Here is a 12,147-nt window from a genome sequence, read left to right on the forward strand (position 1 = left end):
TTCATGAGTCACATGTATAAAAACTTTAGAATTATAACATGTTTATCATCACATGTGTGTATGATCTTCAGCCAAATATTAACTTTCCTTTGAGCCAATTAATACTCGCATGAATAATCATACACACTTACATCTAATATTCCTCATGAGTTATATGCATGAGAGAGGTCACTTTGACGACATTTCACTTCAATTGGCTCACTTGAAATAATAGACAACTTAATGGATAACCAAATAATAACCAAAGTTAATGCACAAAGATACCTAAGCACCATAAATCTTAAATTTCCCTTAAATTTTTTTTTGCTTGGGCGAGCCTTATGTCGCCCGTACTCTCGCTTGGGCTAGCGTACTCTCGCCAGGGTGAAAAAAAACGATGCTTCTGTTTAAATGAACATGGCAGTTTCTACATCAGTTCTATCCGAAAAAACCACACAAAAAAACATCAGAAAATCATTGATTCAATTCGAATCTATCTATATGCACATGGAAAACGATGAATTTCTATCCTAATCAATCCATGGCATAGATAAATCATCAAACCCAAAAAAAGAAAACAATTAATCCAAATTTGGGGAAGAAAATGAATTACTTCAGAAGACCAAATTTCACACAGGAATCAAATTAGGGTGGCTCTGATACCAATTGTTGGATTTCTCTGTATAATCCTTTAAACTGAATGCGGAAACCTAATGATCAGGGCTTTGTTCCTATAACAAAATGTTTATACCCATACATAAACCCAAATGGAACAACCCTGATCTAGACTGAAGAAACTTCAATTGAGTGCATAGTGAAGAAGAAAAGCATACCTTGATTAACCATTTGGAATTTTCAAGGGTATGTGGGTACGAGGATCTAGAATGAAAAGCCAAGGAGAGTCTGAGCTAATAGAATTCTGATGGGTTTTGTAATCTTATTGACAACTCCTCATCAATCCATCTTTTATCTCATCAGTTACTCAACCAAACATGTTACTTTACAAATGAAGACCATAACCCATAAAAGTAACCGTAGCGGTTACTACTTAAGTTGCAATAATTCTAATTCAGTCCCGTCATCAAACCAGAAATGGCCTGAAGATATCTACACTTATAATATTTCATGACACATATGCACTTAGCCACCAAATTAATTCCTGAAGACCATTTTATATTTGGCTAATTAAATAATGGCCATAACACAATTATAGAATTATATTTGTGACCCTAAACTGTTAGAAATTCTAACTGTATGATCATCCCTTTCAACAAGTATTGTTCTGATGAATTAAACATTTGAACTTTTATTTCTCTATAATAATTATAGTCATTTACATTTGCACATTATTTCCTTTACTACTTTTCTTTGTATTGAGTATCATCCCCTTACTTTTTTGGGTAAGAAACTAATTTATTTCGGAGTGTGTGGCTGTCTCTCCCAATAAGTGTCGTTTACAAGAATTAAACTGTTGATCTTTTGACCATCCTAAAATCTAGTGAAACCTTACACAACTAGACTAACATCTTGTTGGTATTTCTTTACTATTTAAGTATAAGAAAAGTTGTAAAAGTAATCATTAATCTTATCTTAATTTTATAATGAAAAATGATATGATAGATTTATTAGTAGTAAATAAAATAATTAAAAATGAATAGAGTTAGTATTCCTTAGTTTTAATTCAATGACCGACAATGCACTTATCATGGTGGTTGATGCTGCAAAAATGTTGGTGTAGAGAGATAAATAGAAAATAATAACATGGAATCAGAATTTGGGGCCCTGGGGACATTTTCCTTTGGAACCGTGGACCACACACACTTTCTTGTTTGTTCTATAAGAAGCCCTTCGGAGCCTCATTTGAAACATTGCCTCAAAGGGTTTCTAGTTTCAACACACAAATTCTCTATACTTGCTTGTGTATTCTGCTAGATCTTTAGAAAGATAAAAAGTTTAAGGGTTCGATTACTGGGAGTGACATTTGTTGGGAGGGGCAACTGCACACTTCAGAAGAGATTAGTTTCTTACCCGTAAAATGTGAGGATACTCTTGATAGTACAAAAATTTATGTTTATATTCATAGTGTAAGCAGAACAAAAGAAAGGAGCAAAGAAAAGGTTGGATCTTTGATAAATAATACAAAGATGAACACTGAATCTACAAGAGCTTCAAAGAAGAAGGTACCATGCAGAAGGCTTGGAGGGTACCTCAAAGAGCAGAAAGGAAGACTATACATAATCAGAAGATGTGTAGTCATGCTTCTATGCTGGCATGACTAAATCATTCCCATTAACATCGTCAAAGTTTTAAATTGTGGTTATGGTCACGTTTATCATGAGGTTGCTATGCGGTTTCGTAGAATACCTAGATCTTAAGATATCAGAAATTCTGTTGTGACCGTGGATCCAGATTTAAAGATAATTTTCCTTCATTTCATGATTCAAATGCATGTTTTCTACATGCATAAGCGCAGTAGTAAAATTATAAGTTTTCTATTATACACCCGAAATATATTTGTTTCCTTGCTAATTTATCAAGAACTCTTTAGCTATTAAAAATGTAATTGATATCTTTTTCTCCCTTTTAATGTATGGGTTTGTTAAGATTTGGTCATTATTGTTTTTATTTATAGGTTGGTTTATGTCAATGTTTTAAATTGTGATTGTAAATATATTGTGTTTATTAAAATTGTGGAAAAATATAGTAATTGTGGTCGCGATAACCTTATTAATAATCTCAATATCATAATATTTTCGTCACAAAGTACAATTTAAAGCACTAATTCAGGTAATAATACATATAAGAGGAAACATTTATTAGGAATGAGCTAATGATAAAGATATTTCAATAGATAATTAATAAGAGTATGAGTTTTAAGGATAAATTTCAGCAAAGACAATTAGAGTACAAATTATAAGAGATTCATCACTATATTGTTTCTTATTGGAGAGTTTTATCAGACCAAACCTTGGACTAAGGGTTAGTCTCGAAAGACACTCAAATGGAAGACCAGAGAACATGATATACAAATAATATATCACTTCCAAACCTTGTTCATAAAAGATAAACAAATTATATAGTATATAATACTGTTTAACTACACTAATTCGAAATACAATATTATCCTCCTAACTTTTATTTATTTACTTTTATAGTGACATATTTAAAAATGAATATGGTCCACCTAACTTTTACAGACTAAAGGTACAAATATCATTTCAAAATGTAATAATCTATAAGAGCTATAGACAAGTAAAAATATCATTTTAAGTAGGGTAATATGTAATAATTAAATATAAATAGTGAATGATATATAAAATGTATTTATTTATTTTTAAATCAATTTTTAGTGTACATTAAATATGTTTTTTTAGTCAAATTATATCAAATTTTATAACATTTGTGTGAATAACCATAAACATCAAAATATATAGATGAATGAAATATATTTTTCAATTACTCTCTCCATTAATCAACAAAATATCAAAATCAATCAATAAGATTTTTCCTCATTCAAACCATAACACATGCTCATTCAAACCATCATCATATTATGTGCTATGAAATTGCATGATAGTGATAAGGGTGTTATAGAATTTAAGGAATTCACTCAAGAAAACGAAGAATTCAAGGAACAAGTATTAGGAATTCTTATGAATAAGAAATGAATTCGAACTATCTTATTACTTAATGAACAAGAATCCAAGAAAACAATGTAGAATAGTGAGAAAAGTTACAATTTTCTAAAAATGGAAGAACTGCCCTAACTGTATTATGTGCTATGAGCTATCTGTAGACTTACCCAACTAAAACAGTTATAATTATTTCTAACTGTTGTGGCAATTGGTTTGACAACTTGACATTTTAAACCCTATCATTGCCCTCATCTTGAAAGCATTCTTGTCCTCAAGAATGAAAATTTGAAAACTTCTTGCAAAGATCATAGTATAATTCTCATGAAGCATTTTCAAGTAATTAATGCTTCCACTTGACCAAGACCTTTGTCACGGCCTGACCCTTGCTTTCATAGTGATTCTATCGAGTATGATTTCTGGTTCCTTGGCAGCAGGGTCTTCAATGATACCCAAAGGAATATTTAGTGGAAGTGACAACTTGTCCTACATGTTGTTTTAGTTGAGATATATGAAAGATATTATGTATCTTACAGTGAGTTGAAAGGTGCAACTTGTAAGCCACTGCTCTTACCTTACTGACAATTGGAAAATGCCCAAAATATTTTGGAGCAAGTTTCTCATTAGATCTAGATGCAACTGAGACTTGCTTATAAGAGTGCAACTTGACATAAACCAAATCCCCTTCCTTGAATTGACTGTCACTTCTATGCTTATCAATCAATTGTTTCATTCTGTCTTGGGTTCTTATAAGATGAAATTTAAGTGCCTTTAACATCTCTTCTATTTTGGCCAAACTCCTATCCACTAGTTATACTTTAGATTCTCCAGGTAAATAAGGCAGATATGCTGAAGGAGGTTGTTCATAGACAATCTCATAGGGAGTAGCTTGGATAAAAGTGTGAAAGATAGTATTGTACCACTATTCAGCTAATGACCAGCTAATTAGACCATTATTGTGGGGTCTCTGCACACATACAACTCAAGTAGGTTTCTAAGTATCTATTTACCACTCCAGATTGGCCATTTGTCTGAGGGTGATATGAAGTAGATATCTGCAATTGGACACCTTGGAAACCCATTAGATATTGCCAAAAGTTGCTAATGAATACTGGATCTCTATCACTTGTGATGGAGTCTGGGAAACTGTGTAATTTGAAGACATTGTACATGAATGATTGGGCTATAATACTAGCAGTTTATGGATGAGCTAGCTGCATGAAGTGAGCAACCTTGCTTAATCTATCCACTACCACAAAAATGACTTGTTTCCCATAAAAGTTAGGTAAGCATTCAATGAAGTCCATTGTGATGTGTTGCCAAACATGATTAAGGATGGGTAATGGTTGTAATAATCTAGGGTAAGCATTTGTGCCATACTTGCATCTTTGACAAATTAAATAGTGTTCAATGAAAGTTTTCACATTATTGTCCAATCCTTTCTAGCAGAGCACGACTTGACCCTCTGAATAAGATCATTTTTGCTAGAGTGGCCTCCTGGTGTTGTAGCATAGAGCCACTTTAATAATTATTGTCTAAGTGGTGAGTCCTTACCCAATACCAATTTTCCTTTTCTTCTTAGTTTTAGACCATTCCAAGTGTAGTGTTTATGTGTAGCAGAGTATGTCTTTAGCTGAGATATCAATCTCTAAAGACCATCATCACTTAACCAGGTCTTCTTAATTTTTTCTACCACATTTGAGTCAATAGTGTGTACCAATAGTGTCTGACATTCAATCCTTTCCATTCTAGAAAGAGCATCAACAACTACATTCTCATTCCTTTTCTTGTACTCAATAGAAAAATCAAATTTCCTGAGTTTAATCAACCATTTTTGTTGAAATACAGTAGTTAATCTCTGATCCAACATATACTTCAAATTTATATGACCAGTCTTAATAATAAAATGTTTGTTCAACAAATAGTGCATCCACTTTTGAACTACAAATATTACAACTATAAGTTCTTTTTCATAGGTGGATAGAGATTGTTGATGTTGATCCAACATTCGACTAACACAAACTATGGGGTGGTGGTTTTGCATCAATACAACACCAACTCCATGACTTGAAGCATCTACTTCAATAGTAAATTGTTGTGAGATGTCAAGTAAGGCTAATACAGGAGCTTTGGTCAACAATTCCTTCAACCTCTGAAATGAGAGCTTGACTTCAATGGTCTAAATTCGAAATTATCTTTTTTATCAACTCAGTAAGTGTTCTAGCTACAATGTCATTTCCTTTCACAAATCTTCTGTAATAACCAACTAAACCCAAAAATCCTCTTAATTTCTAAATTATTTGAGGTAGAGGCCAATTCTATATTGCACTAACTTTGGCAGGGTCAGTAGCTACACCCTCAGCTGATATGAACTGGACTAAATACTCAACCATATTAACTCTAAAATATCATTTGGACCATTTGGCGAATAATTGGTGCTTCCTCATAACTGTAAGTGCTTTTTCTTAATGGACAAGGTATTCATATAGAGTACTGCTATATATAAGTATGTGATAAAAAAACAAGTAAGAACTTCCTTAAAAATTCTTTGAAAACATAATTCATCAAAATCAGAAATGTAGATGGTGCATTTCTAAGTCCAAAAGACATTATTAAGTACTCAAAATGACTAGTGTGGGTTATAAATGATGTCTTATGAATATTTGTATGGCCCATTTGTACCTGACGATATCCTACTCTTAAGTCGATATTTGAGAAGATAATACAACCATGTAACTCATCCATGAGGTCATCAATTAAAGAAATAGGAAATTTATCCTTAATTGTGCATTTGTTCAATTCTCTATAGTCAACACATAGTCTTCAAGTACCACCCCTTTTCCTAACTAATACAACTAGACTTATTACTGTTTTTGATAACACCATAATCTAAGATTTCTTGTACTAATTTGTCAATAACGGCATTTTGGTGTTTTGCATACCTGCACGCATGTTTTATTCATAAAGATCCATATTATGCATGAATAGAATTTTGTGATCATGTGTGTCCTTATGGGTGGCAATTGAGTTGGCAAAGCAAAAATATCAGCATATTTTCTTAGGATGTGGTCAATCGAAGGAGGTATTTTAGCTTGATCAACATGAGTGGTTAGAGAATGTAGTGATACCCATTTCTCCATTGTTTTCTCTAACTTTAGAGTCTTAATAGTTTTATACTCGAATTGTGTTGCACCTTTTAAGACATTACTTCTTCCTTTTAGAGAAAATTCCATGGCCAACTTATTCAAATTCCATGTAATATCTCATAGAGTGATCAGTCATTCAATGCCCAAAACTACATCACAACATCCTAATGGAAGCAACATAAGATATGAAGTGAATGTACTATGCTGGAGAGTCCAACTAAAATTTCTCACCATTGAAGAGATTGGAACCTTTATTCCATCTGCTATAGTGACTAACACATGCTTTAACTCCTCAACTTTACATCCAATTCTTTGAGCTACATGCTTATCTATTTTGTTTTTGAATGTTGCCACTATCATTCCAAATGTGCAAGAGTTCCTTTCTGTACCTTCCAGCGACCCTCATAGTTACAGAACTTAGCCCCACCCATTAAATAACTAACATATATTTGTGGCTCATCATTGTGCTTTGCAATCACCTCATCTATTTTGGCAATTTTAGTATTGAAAGTGCAAAGTGTGAAAGATAGCACTAGCATGTCTTTGCTTATGTTTTGATGAAGACAAAGTTCTATTAAAGTTTGAAGATGACTCAACAATCAACATGCCTTATGCTCATTTGGTCATATCTAGACTAGGACGTAAATTGAGTCTATATTCTAAGTAGTCTGGGATGTGTGCCGTAGTAAGTGAGTATAGGTTAGGTAAACCTAGGTCCTAGTCTCTTAAGCCATCTTAATTGTCATATCATATCCATGAGACATATCATCTAGTTAATTATATGTTCATGCATCTATCATACATGTTATATGTGCATATTAGGCATAATATAATTGCTAGAACATGTATATATGTTGTGCATAACATATAAAAAGTTTACCTTTTGAAACATGTGCATAAATGTTCCAGTTAATCGATTAACGTGGTAACTTAATCGATTAACGCAACTTCTTTTCTATTAAATGTGTGTTTTTTGTTTGAACTGTATTCTGTGTCACTCTGTTGCCTTGTTAATCGACTAACGAGTAGTCTTAATCGATTAACTAGTCTGTTATGTGTTATAACTGAAATATGGTTTAACTGTTTAACTGTTTTGCAACGAATGTAACCGCCTATTCTCTATGCTATAAATAAGAGGCAATGTTCAGAGAACCATAACATTGCATTATACTGTATATGGCTGTTTAGAGAGCATTTTGCATACTTGTTTTACTGTTTTTTGCAAGAGAGATTGCATGTGTGAGAAGAGAGAAATTATGTTGTTTTGATTTAATTGTATGTTCATGCATCTATCATACATGTTATATGTGCATATTAGGCATAATATAATTGCTAGAACATGTATATATGTTGTGCATAACATATAAAAAGTTTACCTTTTGAAACATGTGCATAAATGTTCCAGTTAATCGATTAACGTGGTAACTTAATCGATTAACGCAACTTCTTTTCTATTAAATGTGTGTTTTTTGTTTGAACTGTATTCTGTGTCACTCTGTTGCCTTGTTAATCGACTAACGAGTAGTCTTAATCGATTAACTAGTCTGTTATGTGTTATAACTGAAATATGGTTTAACTGTTTAACTGTTTTGCAACGAATGTAACCGCCTATTCTCTATGCTATAAATAAGAGGCAATGTTCAGAGAACCATAACATTGCATTATACTGTATATGGCTGTTTAGAGAGCATTTTGCATACTTGTTTTACTGTTTTTTGCAAGAGAGATTGCATGTGTGAGAAGAGAGAAATTATGTTGTTTTGATTTCTATCATATGTTTACTGTTTTGCATAATTCTATGTTCATTCTTATCTTGCTCACATGCTCATAGATATATTGTTAGAGAGAAATTATCTGTATACTGATATTGATTAACTCATATGAATCTTGATGGCTTAAGTGGTTAGTAAAAGGGTTAATCTTTGAGTCTTTTTCATGTTATATTCCAAGCATTATTGTGCTTAGCATTAAAATATTTCGGAATTTCCTCATATCAAAGAAAATTCATTACTCATTTATCATGTCTATTACTTTGTGCAATCATTATTACAAAGATAAGAATGCAGTTCACAAACATTCCATGAAGACTTTATATATTAGGATTTATTTCAATGATTATATCTTATTCATACAATTTACCTATAAAAATAAAAATAAGCGTAGGTTACTAAACTATTTGAATGTTCAATTTTAAAAAATATATTCGTTACAAACAAAATTTAATAGGAAAGCGGGTTACAAATAATATGAAAGCGGGTTGACAGGTACGGGAGTGTCTGTCAACACGCTAGTTAATATTAAAGAAAGTAGGTCAATAACAGAATTTAATTAACAAATTGAGATTTTGATTTTAAAAAATGGAGAAACCTTTTAATATTCCTCAAACAATTTTTGGAATCTGAAAATTAGTTTCAACATAGAGAGTTTTAAAAAGATTAAATACACTTAATAAACTTAAAAATAGATTGTTTTGCATTTGAGGTATCTATTAACTATGTAATAAAAAATGTCATTGTCATGTCATCATGGACACATGTCAGCCTCCCCTTAACTTTCCCCTGAAAAAAACAACCACATATTCTTACAGTAAACTCTCACACACTATATTACTCTTTTACCATCCAAAGAAGAGAATATTTTCATCAAATTAATCATTCATCTCCCTATTCTTATTGCATTTCAATTTATTTCCTAACTTCTTTTCTTTTGAAACTCACATACCACTACTCCTACATTTTTTTAGTTATTAATCTCTCCTTAACTCCCCCCCTAAACAACCACATATTCTTACACTGAACTCTCACACACTGTATTTCTCTTCTACGATTTACGATTCAAAGAAGATGCTATTTTCATCAAATTAATCTTGCATATCTCTATTCTTATTTCATTTCAATTTACTTCTAAATTTTATCTTCTTTCGAAACTCACAAACTACTTCTCCTACATTTTTTTCATCTTTATTAAACAGATTTATTCTCTTCCATAATCAAACGATGTATGATTTTATATTCATTTCATTTTTTCGTTGTCCATTTTTTGTAGTCTTCATCATTCATGATCTGATCAACGAGATCTTCACTAGTAGATATAGTTATTTTCATTTTTTCATCAAGCAAAGAGATAAAAAGCCTTAAGAGAAAAAACGGATATAATTTTGAACATGTTTGGATTCTCATAGCTATCATGAGGGTTTATCCATATATACTAAAGTTCTAGATCTTAGAATATATAATAATCACACATTTAAATAGTAGATCTTATAAATATTCTCAATTATATCATTTAATCAAATTTTAAAACTTAAATAATATGAATCCAATGTTATTAGTAATAGAATGAGATCTGATATTACAATTAATAAGGAAATCCGTTGATATTCTACATCACTTAAAAATGATAAACAACAAATTTATTTCAAAATAATCAATTTTAATATTAATTATTTAAATAGATCTTAAAACAATCTCAATTAATATTATTTAATTATTTTTAAAACTTAAGTAGTAGAAATTCTATCATATTATAATGGAATGAGTTATGTTGTTACAATTAATAAAGAAATATGTTGATATTCTATCTCACTTAAAAATAAAATTATTGACTAGAGCTGAAGGTAATAATATTATATTCATTAGATAATAATATTAATATTTTTATTATTTAATTATTTATGAATTTATTCAAATCACAAAAAAAAAGTTGTCTAAAAGAGTAATATGTTTGAAAATTGATTGTGAAAATGAATTAATTTGTTTTATATTTGGTTTATATTCTATTTATTTATTTTTGATTGTTTAATTTGAGGAATGTTCATTATCGATATAAATTTGAGGCAATGATCATCATGGATGTACTTTGTGATAATTGGTTGTGTTAAATTTTATTCAAAACAACATATTGAAAATCAATGAGTGTTGATTCAGGTGGTAGATACTTAATTCCCCTTAAGCAAAGTCTCGGGCTCGATTCTTGTGGATGGAAAATTACCCACCGGGAGAGTTAGTCTCACATACATGTGGATGTTTCCGACTCGGACAAGATTACCTAGAGTGCAATGATACCTGTGGGAAACAAAAAAAACAATATATTGAAAATTTTCACCAAAATATAATTAATATTTCTTTATAAATATAATTACTATTTCTTTCAACTATGACAAATACTTTTAATTTTCAAGAAACCATAAATGTGCAGCACATTTAAACATATGCATGTAATAGATAAAAAGAAATTATAACTATGACTATGATAAAAAAATTCAAGGGTAATAACATTCACATGTATATTTTTTATAATAAAAGATCCATGAAAGTCATTTAACATTTATTTTCACGTGACTTTCTATTTTCAGTGACAAATTGAACCCAAAATAATAAAGTGCTATTTTTGGGATAAAAGAAACAACAATGCACGTGAGAACATTAAATAGACTAATTATTATGGATATATTTTTCCAATACACATTATTATGGATATAAATTTGTAGCAATGCTCACTATATGTATTTTTTGTGATAATGAATTGTGTTAAATTTCATTTTAAAATAATATATTTAAAAGCTTCATCCAAATACACATTAAATAAGTTGAGTTAGTTTTGAAAACATACTTTCAGGGCTTGGGGCAAAATTTAATAATAGATTATAGCTATGACTAAAGGTATAGATCTCATCTAAAACATGTATCTTTCAAACATATAAGGTTTTTAGTGTTGAAACCATTTTCATCATCAGGTATCCTAGTAAGTCATTTTGTCATTTTTTCTTGTTATCAGTTTCTCTTATATTGTTTGGAAGTTTCAAATTGTTTAATTTTTATATTGTGGGTATTCGATTTCGTCTAATTAGTAGCTTACCTCTACTAATGTTATTTTTATTTTGTAATCATATTATTATTTTACGTGTATTTGTGGCTGAAAAATAATATCTTGGATTTGATTTGATTGTGATAATGAACCAATTTGTTTTATATTTAATTTATATTTTTTAATGCTTAATTCCAAGCCATGTTCATTATGGATATGAATTTGAGACAATGCTTACCATGAATATATTATGTGATAATGGATTGTATTAAATTTCATTCAAAACAACATATTGAAAAAGTTCACCAAAATATAATTATTATTTATTTTATATAGCATCTATCTTTTCTTGAAGATCAAGTGAACATGTTGTGCAAAAATTATGTGGTTGAAGATACATACTTTGTTAACTTGCAATCACCATAATAGTATAATTTAAAAATATTATAAGAAATTATTAGTAATTGTACATACGCCCCGATCACACAAAATATAATAACATATGTATTAGTTAGAGTTATATTTTTTTTTATAATTAGCATAACTATTTCATTTCCTACTTAATGACATATACAATTGTTAAT

Source organism: Lupinus angustifolius, chromosome LG09, assembly GCF_001865875.1.
Source record: "Lupinus angustifolius cultivar Tanjil chromosome LG09, LupAngTanjil_v1.0, whole genome shotgun sequence".
Classification (NCBI taxonomy): Eukaryota; Viridiplantae; Streptophyta; class Magnoliopsida; order Fabales; family Fabaceae; genus Lupinus; species Lupinus angustifolius.